A 19,436-nucleotide genomic window follows, 5' to 3' on the forward strand; every position below is an offset into this window, starting at 1 on the left:
TATTCTCCTCTGCTCCGGTCATGATTGCGGTAAAATGCAGAATGATGTTATTTTACAAGAGACCTGCTCTCGAGGCTGAATCACTGGAATTGCAGGCATCCATAGGTGCACGCACACACACACACACACACGCGTGCGCGCACACACAAGCACGCACACCATTATCATCACCATCACAGCCAATTTTTGAATGCTTTATAGCCTTGCAGCGGCTGCTTTAACCTGTTCGGCACGTGTGTTGCTGAAAGATGACAACAGCCAGGATGAGGACTGTGATGAGGTTTTGTTCATGGCATAATGCAGTGCCAGGTATCTGCAAATACAAGGGACCTGTCATTATCTAAAACACCACATTTCCCCTGAGGTGCTCTGAAAGATATGGCACACTTGCAGGGTTCCTCTATCTCTCTCACTGTCTCCCTCCCTTACTCAGACGCTCCTACATTACACACAATAATTCAATTTGAAAAACAGTGATGCATTATTTGTTAAGCTATGCCAGGTTGTGAACTAAATGAGAAGCGCATTCCGCATCTCTGGGGACCCTGTTTGTTATTTGTGTACGTTGTTAGTGGTATATGTTCATAAAACTTACAGGCTGTGTGTGTGTGTGTGTGTGTGTGTATGTGTGTGCGTGTGCATGCAAGTGTGTATTTCTGCATGCTCAAGAATATCCAGATACACACGCCTGCCGTACAGGATATTTTTCACCCAGTCTTTCTCAGCCATTTCACCACGGGTAAGGTGAGCAGAGTATTCAATAATGATTTACTGTGTGGAGTTATGGTTAAAATATGAACTCCATTCTCAACATGACCGCGCCTGAACAAAAAAAAAAAAAAAGCTCCCACTGAGAATGTTTAAAAACAAAAATCTGACATGTCACATTAGGGGGATTGTTAAAGGTTCACAGACCGGCTATTTTCTCTGGCTGGCTATATTATGGTTCTATTTAGGATGCTGTTTTTCTTTCCCCCTCGTATCCCCTTCCCCGCTCTCCCTCTGTGATCCATATCATTGTTCCCCGGAGAGAGAAGAAAGGTGACAAACAAACCTATTCATCATCAGCAGGTTCTCCTGGCTAAACTGTTATCCGAGCTGAACTCTCTAAACTTTTCCCAGTGGCCTATTGTTTACGGCTGCATCCTCTAAATTTACACCCACCGTTTGTTTTATGAAGAGTCCGTGGAGGGTAAGAAAGGTAGATAGAGGCCTGATGTCAGCATATTTCCCTGTCCTGCATCTATACTGTGATGTATGGTTAAAGAGAGCTTCTGTTTAGCCCCTCGTTCTCCATTTTTTACATGGTGCTATTGTTTTATACCACCTAGTTTTAAAAATACAGCATCATCATATTACTAAGCTCTCAGAGGAGGACTTATTGTAAATGATTGGAGGTTATTCACAGGACTGTGAGGGGAGGGAGTGGAGCTAGATGAGTTGGAGAAGGGAGGGAGGAGGGAGCGCAACAGCCTTACACCATACTGGCCTTAAAGGTGTTCACCAGCACTATATGAGCGCTGCCTACTGTCAAACTTTTGCATTCGGTATAATCAAGTCAAGCTGCTGGGTAACAGCTTCGATCTACGGCGAGGGTTCATTATGTGTAATTGTTCCTTTTTTTAAACAGCTTTTGTTTCTTAGAAGCACTAAAAGTTCATTTTGAATAGTTTGTATTCCGCCAACATTCGACTCTCAGTGCGACACAAGCATTAGTATTTATTTACTGAAATGTCACGCAGGGATGTTATAGTCTAAATGTTAGTAAATAAACCAGAATGCCGCCACTGACAACCAAGCGGCCTCGTCTGTTTTTAACTAACACTCAAACAATGGCACCGGTGCCTTTGTCTGCGAGTCCCTTTATAATCAAAGTCTGAATTGTCAGTGAGACAAATTGAATTAATTCCAATTTTGCTCCCTCTGAGTGACAAGATTCCATTATGCTCACGGTCAGGCTCTGTGCAAATTGCATTATAACCTGATGTCTCGATGTGCATTTCTGTAGCACCCTTTGAAACACAGGCAATAGTATGACTGAATGATTAATTGCAGCGGAGGAAGTATTGAGCTATACTGAAAGAAAAAAAGGATTCTGCAAACCATTAAAAAAAAAGTTAACTTTACTGGGTTTTCTGTGCCAACATTTACTGTATTATTTGTGCAATGGACAGTCATCTATCTAAGTCGATAATATGCAAATAATAGTAAATAACAGCTACTTTTAATTACAGCTTTCCAGGTTTAGCAATAGACAGTATAACAGATGGACATAGCTACATTGACGTCACCAACTGGTTTCAAGTCTCGAGATGGGCTTTTGCAAAGTCGCCATCTGTCTTGTAAATAAACAAAAAAAACAAAACAAAACACTAATGTAACAAAGAAGCAGCGCTCAATTTGACAGCACATTTTGATATCGTTTAGTCGTAGTCTTTTGACGAGTTGGGATTGTAATCTCTGTTCTTCACACAGAGGTTACTTCTGATTGGCTCGCTCCTTAACTCCTCCCACCTTTCGCCACAGCCACGGCTGTTACCATCTAGTGGCCTTCAAACAAACTGCAGATTCCACATTTTCCCCACATGAAAGCTATGTTCTTGTTTTGCACTTTCAGTGGGTTCTTCACACTTTGGGCTTCAGGACTGCCCGTGTGCTGTGAATATTCTCCTGAGTTTAGAGCATGTGAATATGACAGTTGCTACTAAATCTTGTCATTATGCTATTCTCCTCTTCCATCAAATCCTAAAAGCGCTCTGTTAATTCAGATCTGGTGACTGCAGAGGCAATTTGAGTGCAATTTATTGGAACGCTCTAGAAATTTTGATGATGGCATGATGGAGAGACTGTGGAACAGACATGCTAAGTGACCGCAGTCAGGTAGGTTGTGGCTTTTTTACACAGTACTCAGTTCATATTAATGGCCACACAGTGTGCCCCAGAACTTAAATAAATAAATAAATAAATAAATCCTCAACTCCATTTCACCAGTGGCAGCCGAAATTACTGATACAAGGCAGTATGAATCCATGCTTTCATGCTGTGTACACCAAATTCTGACCCTAACATTTTACCATTTGGAGGTTGCAGCAAAATTTGAGACTGAACAGCCAACATTTTTGTTCAGTTTTGGTCAATCAGTCCCCACTATAGCCTCTGTCCCAGTGGTGCCGTCCAGTGTGGTCTTCTCCTGAAGCCGAGGCCCATCACTTTAGGATTTGCCTCTCTACATACTTTGGTTGGCCATTCCTCCCTTAACTCTGCCATCAAACAGAGGTATTCACCTAGAAAACCACTGCTAGTCAGGTTATTTTTACAATTAACAGTACTATAACAACCACATCAGCCATACATGATTAGAAATATTAAACTTCTGCCATGGGATTGGCTGACTGGATATTTGCTTAGACAAGTAACCTAACTAATGAAGTTGCCAGTGAGTGTATCTTTACACAGAGAGCTAAGATTGAGATTTTATCATCTTATTACTTCACGTCAAATAACAACAGACTTGCTGTAGAACAGAGTTTGATGTCTATATACTTATACTGAAGTCATTTGGTCACACTGGATATAAATGCTAATCTGCATTTTCTGAGCCGAAAGTTAAAGGTAGCAAGAAAATTAGAGTCTGTTTAGTACGTGCCAAAGATTTGTTAAAACTTTTCAAAATTCCTCGAGGTTTTCCTTTCACTCTTACCCATCTGCCTTTTAATAAAGAAAGTGCTGAGTGACCTTCTCCATCAGAAAACTGCCAGGTGGGTGTATCTAAAGACTGCTGAAGGATTTTTTTCTTCACGTTTTTCTTTCCATCTGTCTTTTGTTCTTTCCTTCATTCAAACCACTGATGCACTTCATACCTCTGGAGTATCAGGCCAGATGAACTCAACTATCTAAAATGATCCATCATAGTAAATCTGCCAGCTGCTGTTACAATAAGTGCTCTCGGTACCTATTTAAGACGTCTCTCCAGATGTCTTTGTAGACACAGCAGGCATGCAGAGCATTCACAAATCTTCATCTCAGTTACAGCAAATTAAATTAATAAGTATGTAACTTTCAATTTATTTAAATATTTAAAGCCTCACTGTCTCCGTGAAAGAGTTTCCCTCGTTACTATCATATTGCTTCGAATGGAAATTGAATCCTTTAAATTGTACTTGGTGGAGTACAATTACAGTTGTTTATATCTAAATCAGTTTGGTAGAATAATTGCTACTGCTAAGAATCGTTTCCTCTTTAAAGTGCTTTCAAATTGTGCAACATAAACCTCTTGAACCTCACCCCAATTACTAACTGACTATGTAAAGACACACCTGAAGGCAATTAACGATAAAGTGGCTCCAAAGAAGCAACATAGCTGACACCGTCTTCATTTTTTAACGCAATCTAATAATAAAGTTGTCAACACCGGTACCCCGGTGTATGCTGGAATCTTGATTTTGGTTTATTGCTTTTGACCTTTCCCATATTTTCACAGCAAACATGCTGGACCGTCGTTCCTGCCGTCCCCTAACTGTGGTGATGCTGTGTCTGTCTTTTAAAAGGCGCTTTTGCATACACAGTTCCCTTGCTGGGGTTATACCTTGTGGCAAGCTTACTGCTGATGTGGTAGTATTGCAGACAGATGCAGGGGTTACTCTGCTCAAACAGGGTCAACATCTCCCCTGTGGTGCTTTACTGTCCAGCTGAGAGGGAGAGAGACAAAAAGAGTAGCATAGTGTGCACATGCATGTCTGTGCAATTGTAAGGAAGCCATGTTGATGAGGTTCTTTTACATTTTGTAGATAAAGCACAGAGGTATACATAATGCACAGCTATTAATTATACATGTCCACGAATTTCACATGCAGTAGGGAGTCTCCCTTGTGCGTGAGTGCAGTTTTTGTTGTTGGACGCTGACCTTTTGCTTACAGGGTAGGAGCAAGAAAAAAAAAAGTGTAGTCCCCAGCTGCTATGACAGTGATGTCCACTGGCCTATTCAAGGGCTATTCAGCCTGTGGGAACCAGCAGGGGGCAGGGCAAAAGGGCTCCAGATGTGTGAGTGCCCCTAAGCGATGATTCAACTGTGGCCTGGCGTGACATGACCTACCCTTGGGGCAGGACAATAGTTTGGTACAGTGTACTTCTGCACTGGTGGCTTTACATGTGGGCATTCACATGTGAGACAAGTCACACGCTGAAACCTGATAACAACTGGTGAATAGCTAGCGCGCCTCATCGGATTTGAGCTTAAATGGCACAGCTTGTGTCTGGATGAATCTAAATGGTGTTGTTTCAAGACCAAAGTTACTTCGCCACCATAACGTACTGTGAGGTGAGTCATTATCCTATTTTTGGGCCTACTGTACCTTATGAACTGCAGAAGGCAGGATGCCATTAGAGAAGGAGATTGCTTTTTAAGTGCTATCAGTACAGAGTACACTGTTTAATCTGAGGAGATTTATGGAAGGCAATCACCCAAGTAAAAACTGTAGATGCCATTTATCAGGCAGAATGGAAATTACAGCCATAATTTTCACAACCGGACACAGATGAGACCTTATAACTACATAAACCCCCTCGAGGTCCCTCTGCTCGTTTTTAATGTTCCTTCTATGTGTTAGTGTGACCTGGAGGACTGACTGGCTGGCTAGTTTGCCAGAACCTCCCTCTGGTCTGCTTATTTCCTAGCCCTCCCTTCAGAGTGTCACAATGTGAGAGGGACTAGTTTATGAACGGGAATAAAGGCTGCCTGGGCTGCTGTGATTGATCCAGCAGAGAGATGGCATGTCTGGTCATTTTTCCTCTCTTGTTTGTCAGTTTCACAATGCTTCCCCGGTGTGCCATCAGTAAGATCAAAAACAGAGGATGTAAGGTTACTTCTTCACAAGCAGAGAGAAGTCTGCCTCTGTAAATACAGAGTGCCTGCAGATTTTAAGTGTTTTTAGAAAAGATGAGATAAAAGTGACAGAGTGAGGAAGATGGCCTTGTTGTATGGTGGGGTTCATATCTCTCTCCCCACCTTCCTGAAAGCCTTGGTGCCTTTGAGCCTCCTCCTTGATGAATAACCATGTCACGCAAAAATGGATGTTTCAAGTAAAAGCACCCTGAAAATACAGTTTAGAACAGCACAGCAGATGAAATAGGCTGTAAAATGGACCATCCATCATATTGTCTAACAAAAAGTGACACATTGGGAAGGGGTTTAAGGCGGTTTTCATTAGGCTTTTGCAGCATAAGCTAACCAGATCACAAGACTAAATAATGACCTCTGCACTAAGAGTGTTTTTCAGCGAATGGGAGACGGAAGATGTACTGTACTTCTTACTGTCTCCATCTTGCACATGCAAACCCCTCACCCCTCTCTCTCTCTCTCTCCTTACAGAAAATAAAATGCCATCTATTTTCTGTCTGCCTGTCTGCCGGTTCTTTATATAAATCCCCGCTCTTTGGCCGAAGACAGTGAATGATATAAATTGTTCCTGGAAATGTACAGGAGCACAAGAGAATTTCCACAATAAGTAGAGTCCTTGACTTGAAATCTATTGAGAGTGGATTATTTTTAAATTATTTTAGGGTTTGTCAAAGTTCCTATGAAAGGAATGCTTTGATACATCCTCTGAGATACTGCAAGCATTCCAGCTGATGAATGCATTGATTTGCATGTATGCTGATATACAACTATGGTTAAGTGACAGAGCATTACCAACCCTATGCAGAATGATGGTGTAACTGCATTGCATTTTTAGTTAACTGAGTAACTTAACCACCTGCCTTGCTTACAGATCTTGGCTTACAGATGAAGCCAGTTTTACAGCTTGTGTTTTTATAACACTTAAGATGTTATTGATGAACACTGAAAGGCAGTCTTTTACCTCTTCACATGAAATACAGAGATTGCACCCTCGCAAATTTTTGCCATAACTCTATCCTTGCCTTTATATTTTATTGGCAGGATTGTAGCAAAGCAGCAGTCCCAGCATATGTTATTGACATCAGCCATTTTTCTTGTTCTTCGTCGACTAACTGGTCGCGCATCGTTCATACCTCAAAGTGACCGGCTCAACTGTGCACTGCATGCTTCTGTTCATATTTTCAAAATTTTGTACCGTTTCTGAAACGTTCCAGTTTGTCTGGTGATGAAGTCGTATTGACTTTGAATTGAGAGCCAGCACTCTCCATCTTTCCTTTAGTGGTTTAGTGGCAGAGTTACCACATGCTCATCTCTCTCTTTTATGTTGGAGGTTGTGAGTTCAAGTCTACATCGTGTATTACAGATCAACAGATTTTTCAGAAATGATTTTTTTCCCCTTATAATCTCAGACAGAAAACTGTAAACACGTTCCCATGCACAAAGTTATTCCATACTGCAGAGGGACAGCTTTCCTACAACAAGGTAAATATTCCTGAACAGTGACAGTGACTACACTTTGTATCTAATGAAATTGCTCCTGGTGGTTGTATTCAAATGTATTCAGAGTAGCTGCTGTCTCAGGTGCAGGACACTTGTGACTGATTAAAGTAGCTGCCTGTGTGTTTATGAGCCATCTCCCTTCAACTTTGTTAGCCAACCTCTTTACCTCCAGTGTTTTAGCTGCATCAGAGGCAAGCTACAAACCTACCCCGCCAGTAGCAATAACCCCACTGCAAGTTCTGCAGATATTGCATAGTCTAGTTCAGTGGTTACCAAACTTTTTTTTGCTAGGTCCCCCGAAACACATCCTTCAACCACACACACACACACACACACACACATTTTTTCAAACACCATTGCAGTTTATTTCACACCTCAAACCTTTTGTAAACAATTAAACCAGTAAAGGTAAACTGCATAAATTAAGTTGTAATAAAATAAACTCATATCTCTTTTAAATAACGGAAAGACAAACCATCTTTATGGTGTAATTCTTTTATGTATAGTTGGAGGTTTTTTTTTTTTTTACTGTGTAAGAATATTCAGTATTGCTATCAATACATTTTTTCAAAAACTGCCTCTCTGTGCAAAATGGGTTTAATAACACAAACAACTGTTGGATCCTGTTTGTCTGTGATTTGGACAGGGGGAACAAATTGTGGCAGCATCAGCCTGATATTATTTATTTCCCACAGTAACTTTACTGTATACAGAGCTAACATCTCCAAAATTTCAGGAGTATTTAGTCATTATAAGAAGTGTTTGTGAACTAAAAATCAAGAATGTGGGATCCTGTTTGTCCGTGATTTGGGCAGCCCAGTGCATCCTCCCAATGCAGGGGAAAGAAATTCTGCCAGGGTGCCATTGTGCAGGTGAAGCCAAAGGCAAGATATCATGATATTTTCTGTTCTTTGGCTTGGAAGGAATTTGGTTTGGAAAGCATATTTGTTGACGCTTCATCCTGTGCTTTGCGTTTGTGTGGGAGCCTCGTCAAGAAAAACCTGTCCATTATGCCAGCAGTGTCCAAGCATTCTTTTTATTTATTCATACCACGCCCCCCCTGCAATGGCCCCCTACTTTGGGAACCACTGGTCTACTTTATGTTGATATCCAAAACCGCTTAAGAAATATAGCCATGGAATTGCAGATTTAAGGCAACACCTTACCAATAGTTCCACTAATTTTGTAGCCCAAGGTGTTTGTCTGGCCTCAACACATAGTGGATAGTGCTTGTACAGATATACAGTACCTTTCTGACTCTTTGAATTTTGTTTTATGTTAAGGTTTCCTATCAGCATTTAATGTTTCACATCCATTGTTAATTACAACAAGCGTATTCAACACATCGAAACACGGGGACATCAAAAGGCTGAATGTAATGAAGCTGTATCACATGTTTCTACATCTACAAAATCTCTTCCTTGGAAAAACGAATGTTTTAATGCTGCAAGGCTTTTGTCTGTTTACCAGGCTTTCTGTTACTCCCATTAATTTAAAAGTATCATACGGCGCAGCCAGAACAGAAAATCTATTCTGATATTAACTCTGGTAACATTTAAAATGTATCTGTCTTTCTCACTACAAGGTCATAAAACTTTCATTTTTGTGAAATGCGGACTTGTGATTATCAAAGACTGGTTGCGATCCCTCAGTCACTGATTTATGAAATGGAATAAACTAATTACATACTGGATAAATGAACCGTGGAAGAAGCGGAACGTTTGCATTTAGTTATGAAAAGAGACTGTGCGTACGTGCGCGTGTCTGTCCATAGGACTGTGAGGGAATGTGTGCAATACTTCTCGCACCCTCTTTGTCTTACCCTGATCCATTTCAGGTCTATTGTATTGTCAGTTTGATTTATGTGGCGCCACACTTGAATCTCCCTACAATGTCAACCCTATGAAAAATATATGCAGCTGTTCATATAATGTGTGATGATATCAATGCTCTGATGAATGCCTTTAGTTCGATATCCCTAAATAAGATGACTACCATCCAGCCCGTAGTGCCAGCCATTACCAAGCCACCCGGCATGCCTGGAATGTTAATAGGATTAGCATTAGCATTTCCTTCAGGTCTGCTACCTGTCTAGCATTAATGCTTTGATCTGCTCACACAGAGAATAGAGAATAGGCCTTTAACAAGTGCTAACACATGTCTTTGCTCCTATTGGTGCTAAGTAGAACAAGAAAAGGCGACAGGTGGAAATGTGTACAGTTCGGATTAGTTCATGTGTATTAGACCATAATTGTGATGTGTGAATAAAAGCTGGATAAGAGTTCACTGGTGGTTAGCTGAAGGACAATTTTCTGTTCGTACAAAGAAAACCACACACAGGCACATGCACACACACATACACACACACAGCTACATTACTCCTTTGTCTTTAAAGCAGTTAGCAGCTTAACATGGCGATGAGAAGCTGGCTTTTTAAGTATTTTCATGGTTTTGGTGGCAAGTACACTCACACAGACGATGCTAGCCACTTAAAGGCTTAATATTAATTTCAGGTTGTAATAAATCTATGGTACTGGTAATAAAACAGGTCTGAAGCTCCTTATTTTGAGTAAAGGATTAATGCTTTCTCCTGCCTGTGGACCATCGATGCTCCTTTGACCAGCAACTGGGAAAATACATTAGTCATGAGATTAACTACACCCCTCCACCAATCTACTTAGCTGAAGAGAACTTGAAATCTATCTGTCTAAATCTAAGTGGTTCCCAGGGGTTGTTAAGACAAACAGCTTGAGGCTGTTGAAATGTGTGCACAAGGTCCCTTGTCAGGCTTTTTGCGAGCTGGCGCTTGTCTAAACAGGGCAATGTGAGCAGTTCCAAGGTGAATTTTTAGGTCACTTGTCCGTTGGAGTGTAAAGGGGATGAGGCCCCGCAAAAGAAGCCGGTGCACCGAGGGCAAATTACATTACTGTAAATGACGACCAGCCCCCCCATCAGCCTCATCTAATGAGTGAAAGGGAAAGAAGACTTAGAAAAAAAAATGCATTTCCTTTGGTACATGACAGACAAGACAGAATTGAAAAATGTAATGGTCCCAGAATTCCTCATGTTAATGCCATCTTGGGAATGTATTCATATTAATCTAGTCCAGTGGGTCTCCACTGAGTAAAATCCAGCAAGAGCTATTTCTTTTCATATTTCTAATAATACAATTAAGAAAAAATAATTGATGCTACAGAGTTTCAATACTGTTCTCATTAAACATTATCATGCCTATCCCTTCAGTTGTTAATATTGATTGTGTCAGAAAAAGATAAAAGTTAATAAATTACATGGGTGGGGGGGGAAAGCATGTACAGTTAATTTTACACAGTGATTGAATTGTAGAGAAAAATGTCCTTAAAAAACGTCCTGGCTAACAGTTGGGACGGTGCCCAGTGTTCCCTGAATGTTCCTGGACAGTAAAGGTTTAGAGATCTTTAAAGGGTGATGGTGGGCGAGGTGTTATTTCACAGGCTAGACATCCTAGAAATGTTAACAAGCCCATTAGATCAGGATGTCCTCAGAAAGTCTTCGCATGAAGGACTGCACCTATTATTGTAAGGACTTTGGAGTTTAATGTTTACAGGGATGTTATTTGTTTACTTTAAGAGAACATTGTAGGAACATATGCTGAATATATGAATGCTATTATATTACCTTCCCTCTGGTTCTGTACATTATACTGTTCCCAGAATATCTGCAGAACCTTTAGTGACATTTCATTGCTCGTTTCTAAAATATCTCTGCGGGCGCAGAGAATCGTTCCATTTCCTTACAAAGAAAGTTCTTGGACAGTCGTGGTGTCGAGTTCTTTAAAAAAAGGCGGAGAGATGTGATCTAATGGAAATTCAGGTGACATCCAGAACATTCTGGGAATGTGTTTGAGACCATCAAAGTACAATCTTTCTACACTATGTTTCCATATAGAGTACTAAAGAACCAGTACCATGCTTCTGCAGAACTTTTAGGGATCAAACACATTTTCCTCCTTCACCTTCCAAGACAGTTCCCAGGAATCAAAGTAACAATTCAAGAACTCTACAGTGAAAAAACAAACAAACAAAAAAAAAAAAAAACCTTAAAAAGGTTCAATGGAGAACTGAGCTATACGTGTGTATAGGGTACTCAAAGACAGAAAAGGGCAGCAGAAGGCACTGGGCTTATAAAAGGTGGAAGCAGGAGCAAGTAAGCTGTAGAAGGCCTGGGAATGCAGTGATGGGAAAGGTGAGCTTTTTCTTTTTTGTTTTTTCAAAGTAAGACACGAAACCAGGGAACACACACACACACACACACACACACACACACACACACACACACACACACACACACACACACACACACACACACACGACTAAATATGTGTTATACATGTTGAGTCTTTAAAACCATCCTTTTTGATACAGGACATTTTTAGCATGTTAATTGTTTCACAAAGCACCGTGTTGAATGTTGCTGTTGTGGATCCAGAGCATGTTAGCTCTTCAAAGATGTATTCATGTCTATCAAGTCTCAAGTTAACTAACTATGACTTAATATGCCTAACAGGCTACGTGCACTTACTGAACCCTGCGTGTTTTCTACATGCAGGGTGCCACAAAATTTGAGTTACGGTAACAGATTCAAGATCCCATAATGCACCTGGCAAATTGCATCATATTAAGCCTGAAGTAATCTTCTGATCTGTTTATGTTCCACGCAAACCCCTTTTTGTTCATGGGATAGTACTGACACGCATGTACTGAATTTCATTTTGCTGGCTATCTATGCCCCCACCCCCTGTAATCTGGCTCATTAACTTTATATATGTTTTACTTAGTTAGAGGTCCACTGCAATGTATTCTTGTGCCTAAGAATATATATAATTATATAATAAGCATTTACAAAGTCCCAAAATTCACCTTAATGTTTGTCAAATAATGTCTAGCTACCCTTTAAAGAGGTCCACACCATGACTGCTCAGGATTACCATTGGAAAGCATTAAGGCAGTCTCATTTCCAGCAGAAGGGATGTTCTGTGAACATACAATATAACCTCACTGTAGATTCTGCAAACATTAAAGCAGCCTAGTGTATAATATCTACAAGGAATATCTTATCATAATAGTCTCCTCCTGAATATACTCTGAAAGTCAGTAAAATATAATGTCCCCCTTACCCACAAAGACCCTGACATCACGGTCTTTTGGGAGTGTTCTGGGAACGTTACAAGCATTTCTCAGTTAAATCAATCCCTCACTCATTGTGCTGACCCCTCCCATTCTGCTTGTTCCTTCCTTGTACCGTCTTCCTGAGGCATTTCTCATTTCTCTAATTTGCGCCTCTTCGTCTCCTCTGTTCTCCTTCCTGTGACCTGCAAATCAATCTCAATAATCTATGTTGATGTATGTCTCAATTCCTAAAATGCATCTCTGGAGGAAAGAGGAGGCTTGCCAGAGGTGCTACAATTAAGAATGCACATCTCCCTGTTGAAGAAGTGCTTTATGAAAGAGGCGTGGCAAACACCTGGAATAAACACACCATGTTGAGAGGAGGACTTGAAACAGCAAGGCCTTAATTATTCATGTTGCTTAACTTATTTAAGAACCAAACTTTCTGTGTTTCTGTGAGTTTGAAAAAAAAAAACCATGATCATTAACAATGTAACATCTGAACCATCAAATACTGCTGCAATTGGGATGAGAAAAAAAAGTCATAATAAACCTTACAATAAACAAATTGTTACACCTGATTGCAAAATGCTACTGTAGCAATTAAAAAAATAATAATTTAGTTGTGTCAAACATATTTAACTGATATCACTGATGTCTCATTTTGTTAAATGCCTGTTGCATCTCTTCAGTTGCTTCCTCCACCCCTCCTCTGCTTACATCTCTGGTGGGATGCATTAGGATGGAAAGAGAAGAACAGAGGATGTGCAATCTGTGAAATGAGGAAAGGGGCCGGTTTTGTGTAGGAGGCAGGTAGAGTCTGAGAGGAATGACCAGAACAACCAGATAGCTGACATACCTGTAAGCGCTTCGCTGATTGATTATTTAAAAGGGCTTGGCGTTCCAACCTTTGCTCTCTTCCCACCAGCAAGCAGGTGCTGTTGTTCTGAGTTACTTTGCTTGCCACTAGAGGTCCCTTACTGTACCTTTTGAAGCATAATTATAGGTAGCAATACAAGCACAAATGACATGGGGTTGAATAATGTGGAGAGTGGTCTTGTTGTCCACTAAGTGGTGTTTTGCAAATGACTGCAGTTGAGACCTTGTTATGAAGAGTCTGTCAAATATCCATTATAAATTTACCTTTTAACTTTTAACTTGTTTGACTCAAAAACAAGCGTTTGTGTGCTTAAATTCTCTGGCTCAATTGCCAAGGAGCACACGTATGCAGTGAGGGAAATAATTATTTGATCCCCTGCAGAATTTGTAAAGCTTCTCACTTACAAAGAAATGAACAGTCTCTAATTTTTATGGTAATTTCAATTTAATGGAGAGAAATAGAATATTAACCAAAAAACACCCAACAAAAAACCCCACATTACTTAAAAGTTATATATTGATTTGGATGCTATCGACTGAAATAAATATTTAATCCCCTATATTCCCACATCTGTCTGCAGAATTAGTTCTTTAATTTCAATCTTTACGCCATCAGGGCATCAGGTAAAAGACTTCAAACCTGCACAAGACCACCAGCAAGACGCTTGGTGAAAAGATGACAGCTGTTGGTGCAATTATTCAGAAATAAAAGAAATACAAAATGACCAATCATCCTTGGTTTGGAGTTCCATGCAAGATCCTACCTCATGGGATGAGGATGGTCATGAGAAAGGTGGTGTATGCTGATTGCAGTTAGAACCACAGTCCCCAAGAGGTCCGCTAGTTCAAGAAGACACATGTGCAGCCTGTCTTAAGTTTTCCAGTAAGCATTCTACCTGTCGTGTTTGGATGAAGAGAAGTGCTGAATATAACCCAAAGAACACATCCCCACAGTTTAGCATGGAGGTGGAAACACTATGATTTGGGGCTGTTTTTCTGCTAAGGATACAGAATGACTTCACCTCATTAAAGGACAGAGCAATTTCATTCCCAACGCATAACATACAGACGATTTGTCACGCCCTTAGACGTCTCATGGTGAAGCAAAAGATACCCTTCCACGTCCTTATTAAAGGCTCTGAGTTCTCAATTGACTCATATATAAACCCGCTTGCAGCGATAAGAGATGCTTAGAGCAGAGGCATCAGCCGTCCATTCCAACACAAACACATGAAAGTATCACTGATAATTCAAGAATAAAATGGCTACATGTTGTGGCCATCACATAATGTTTTCCAAAGTGATTCAGTATGTGAAAGTGAACAGATTTAAGGTACATAATGTTTTGTTCCGTTTATTTTCATTTCACACATAAAACAAATTTATAGATTCATTCCAACTCGTTCTCATTCCCAACGTGTAGCACTGTGACAAATCGTCAGTATGTTACACGTTGGGATGAAAACGTGTTGTAAAGGATCTCAGGCTTCCGCCAGCCTGAACACTGAAGATGGGCAGTGGATAGGTCTTCCAGAATGACAATAACCAAAACCTATCACCAAGGTAATAAAGAAATGGCTAAAGAAGAAGCACATTAAGATCTTGGAGCGATCTAGTCAGTCCAGACTAGATCCAATAGAAAATTGGTGGAGGGAGCTGAAGTTGCCATGAAACCTAAAAAGGTTTCTGTAAAGAGACGTCTAGTGATCTGATGACAACTGCAAAAGACTTCTCACTGTTGTGCTTACAAACAAAATCAAATTTCACTCAATGAAATGCAAATTAATTCATAACAACCTGCGTAATGTGCTTTTTGGTTGACATTCTGTCTCGCTCAGTTAAAATGAAACCAAACTACAGATTGTCTTTGTAAGTGGGCAAAATCACCAGGGGATTATCCCAGTGAATGTGCTCCCATTGCAACCCTTAAACACAGATTTCCCCACACAGGAAATTCAACTATGAGTCCAAATTAGCTATTGTTATAATGTTTTAACTATAGGAACTACAGATTTATTTATTTTTACCTTATTTTTGTTTTTATGAAAAATAAGAGCCACATATGAGGATATTTGTTTAAAATTCTGATAGAACAGTAGCAGTATAATGTCCTCGTAAGTGGATATCAGGCCCTTGTAGAGCAAAATTGAGTATTTTGGTCTAAATAACCCAAAATGTGATGTCCACATATGTGGATGCCAGGTCCTAGGAGGTTAATAGTGAAAATATACCTGCCTTGTCTTCTTTGACTTGGGCAATGCACTTGAACGCATACTGTACAGTATCTATTCACACCCACTCTCCAATATATTAGATTGTGTCGGCCGCCATCTTGCTCTCTCTTCTCTCGTTTTCATCTCCCACATGGGGAACACTGTTTTTATTCTCTCTCCCTGATCTTATGCCTGCTGATGAGGGTTAGAGGAGGACTGAGAAGGGGTAGAGGAGGTGGGATGATTTGACCTGCAGGTGTTTCCCCGTGAGCACAAAGACCTCTCCACAGGTCGATAATGCACACACTAATGGCTGTGAAGTGACTGGACAGGAATGAGAAATAGCCCTCATCAGTTAGGGTAATGGTGTCCCTGGGCCCACTCAGCCCATTCAAGGGAAATCCTGTCAGATCTCTGTGCTTTCTGTGTGTACCTGCTCATGTTAATTACAGACAGTGGCAGACAATCCTGTGTTTCAAAGGGCCAGTGCCTTGGTCATATATCATCCTTACGAGGGTAGTAGTAAACGGTGGGAATTAATAAAATAAGAGAAAATTCCATAGACAGATATGGCCACTGTGTATGGGCTTATTTATTCATCGAGCCCTAGTAACAGAGCATGAATATGCTTGGTAAAACTTGTGAAAAGAATGATGAGTTTGCTCTTTTAAGCCTATCATTAAAGTGGGGGGGGGGGGGTCAGAAAATGTGAACTCAAAAAGCAGACGAATGAATGAGAGCGATTAAATGCAAATGGCGACTTATTATAGCAAGAACGTTGTAAAGAAGGTAGGAGTTGCTCAGGCTGGTAACTGGAGCTCTGGGGCTGAGCTGCAGGTTGGGCTTAGTGAGCAGAGAAGTGCAGAGGCAAATCAGGCTGAAGTGCGTTAGGGAAACAGCTCAGCCTAAACCTAAACTGCCCCCCCTCCCCGGTTGTAAGGTGGAGAGGGTAGCTGGGGTTCCAAGATTGACAGACAAGCCAAGTTGGAGAGGGATCCAGTGAGGCTTAAGTATGAAGGATTCAGGACAGACAGGCAGGAATTGTGCACTCTGAGAGCCCTGTGGCGATTGTTTAAACACAGCCTCTGTGGACAGCTGCCCACACTTCAAGGCTTCGGGTGTATCCATCAGGTATCAAGGCCAAGACTACTTGTCATTGCTCGTGAATGCAGATACATTTTGAAAGCCAATAGAAAGCAAGATTGCCAGCAGGCAACAGTCGATGGTTTCAAGATTGCATTTCAGAAAATGTGTTCTCTCTCTGTACTTCGGTTTACCTGCATGCAACCAAAGCCCGCTCAAATGGGATTGGTTGGTGCTATTAAGACAGCTTATGACAGCAAAAATCTTGCCCACATATTCTGACTTTTGCACAGAAAGACATCCATTTCTAGAGATGACTGATTCTCTGAAAAGGAGCAGGCGGGCTATAGTTGAGTCTATGAGCTGACAGCAGGGCTGACTATATGAAGAGGTGTTGATGATGGCTGGTTGCAGCTGGTGGAGCTCTACGCCGACTCCAACACACCTGACTCCACTCCTGCAATTAAGGCTCAGCGAGAGCGAAGGCAGCTATGGAGAAACAAAATGGGAAGCGGAAGGGGTGTCACAGGTTGGAGTTATAGCTCTTTTGGGAATATAAAAGAATGATAAGAAACATAACAACTGAAATTAATATCCACATAACACCACCTTAGTCTCCTACTTCAGACACTTAGAATTTTTATTCTCAGTCATTACATTCGAGTAAATCTCCATTGCATTTAATAGAACTACTGGAGTTTATGAGCCACCAAACAGAGTGTCCTTCAAGATAAAAACAACTATATGGAACTTTTATGAATGACATCATCTATCATCTATTATTAGAGCAACGTGCAAGAATCTAATGATTCACCATCTGTCTGCAGACACCAAGGACCATCAGAGCTCCTGTTTTCTAAATTTAGAAGAAAAAAATCAAACAAAAAAAAAAACTGCATAGTTAACAATCATTGTATCTTTGCCACATGCATGATGTCTTGTATTCAAAGAGGGACAGAGCGAGAGGAATGTGCAATACACGTAAATTGCCTATTTTTATAGAAATTCACTCTGTTTTCAGGATGGCTTTCAGAATGGATGGTGGCTTTACACGTGTCAGCCTTTATTGCCATTCACATTTCTTTTCACCTGAGCTTGCTGCTGTAAGTGTTTCTGCGTAAGACAGCCGAGTCTTCTCAATGTTTTTCCACATGAGTGAACGTGGTCGTACATGATTTCCACAATACAAAGAAATCTATCCTTTTAACACAGAGTGGCTGGCTTAAAGGGATAGTTCAACCCAAAAATCAAGTTGACATATTTTCCATATTTTCATCCTATCACATTTATCTATAATAAAAGCAGATGGCACTTGGGTTTAGGTGCGAAAATGCCATAAATAGATAAATTCAATAAATAAATACGTTTTACAAAATTAACTGAAATGCCACTTTTGAGAAACCGTGATCCAATTATTAAATTAAAAAAAAATCAAAATCCACAACCCACCATATGAGCAGGTTAGGGTATTGTCTACTGAACCTAGCTAATGTTAAAGCTGGGTCAGGTAGGTCACCATTATTTTCATTACTGTACAGATTTTCTGACACACCCCCTATTTGTTATATTTTACTATGAAAATGGAAAATAGATAAAGCGATTTATTGAGTCGTGCAATGGAATACATACAAAACTAAATACAAAAATAAAATTTTATGGCTGTCAAACTGCATTATCTTTGGAATCTTTCATTGGCTAAACTAAAGAACGGGTAAATAATTATATGTGCCTGAAGGTAGGTTGGTTACGTTTGCTTTGATAAGTCCAAGTTTGCTGTTATGTAGACACAACACTGGTACAGCTCTTGAATTAGGAGCCTTTTTTGTCCAAAATGATTTATAGCTCAGTGTTAAGTGGCTTAAACAAAATGATCAGGTACAAAGATTGGACTGAAAATCAGTGAAAAACTGGCCAATCACAAAAGGAAATTTTAAAAGACCTTTAGAAAGTCTGGAGGGCTATTGCTTGACACCAGTTTAAAATTACATGAAAGCCCAGCTCCTTGGAAGCAAAATGTATAAAGAAACGAGGGTTGGATCAAAACATTTGCACAGTGCTGTAGATTTTCCCATGCTGTCATAAGCATGAGCCTCCTTTTTGATGCATAGACGAGATGAGCACTTTCTTCTGTAATATTATAGCTGCTGTTTGTCATTAGATAAAAAGAAAAATAGCTCTTGCATTAAGAAAAGGAAGACATTTCGATAGCTGATACCTCCCAAACTGGGAAACATCACACCAAAATAATCAAAATGAATAAATAGCACTACAGGCCAGGGGAAGAATATGTCAATTTGATTTTGGAGTGATACACTCCTTCAGGCTACAGAGCTCTGTTGTAACTCACTTGTGGTCCACTGTGCCGAGAGAAAGAAAGAAAACAATATAACATTCAATATTTTTTATTCCCTTACTTTGATCTGTATGGTAATCTTGGTTGAAGAATAGAATATTTAAAAAAAACAGCTTGATGCTCATGTTAAAACTTGACTTTGGTGCAATATCAAGACATTTTAAAACATCCGTAGAGCCCCGTGGTCATGACCACAGCGAATCTAATAGCCATGCAAATGATTTCAACAAAATGGCTCACCTCCTTCACCTCCAGTTTGACACTGAGAGTTGCCAACAGGCACGACAGCTTGATGTTCTAAAGATGGCATCACAGGTTGTGCATCCTTGTGTCTCTGTACATGAAAATTTCCATGTACAAAGAGA

At 40.3% G+C, this 19,436-nt stretch overlaps 1 long non-coding RNA gene across 1 annotated transcript; it reads right to left on the reverse strand.

Moving 5' to 3' along the window:
* Positions 1 to 14,760: 14,760 nt before the first annotated feature.
* On the reverse strand, positions 14,761 to 19,403 carry LOC146393896 (uncharacterized). Its single transcript, XR_014799975.1, has 2 exons — positions 19,312 to 19,403; positions 14,761 to 17,207 (listed from the first exon to the last, which is right to left on the reverse strand). It is a non-coding gene; the product is annotated as an uncharacterized LOC146393896 (long non-coding RNA).
* Between the last annotated feature and the right edge of the window lie 33 nt (positions 19,404 to 19,436).

Source organism: Perissodus microlepis, chromosome 1, assembly GCF_051167445.1.
Source record: "Perissodus microlepis isolate ML-2025 ecotype Zambia chromosome 1, ASM5116744v1, whole genome shotgun sequence".
NCBI lineage: Eukaryota > Metazoa > Chordata > Actinopteri > Cichliformes > Cichlidae > Perissodus > Perissodus microlepis.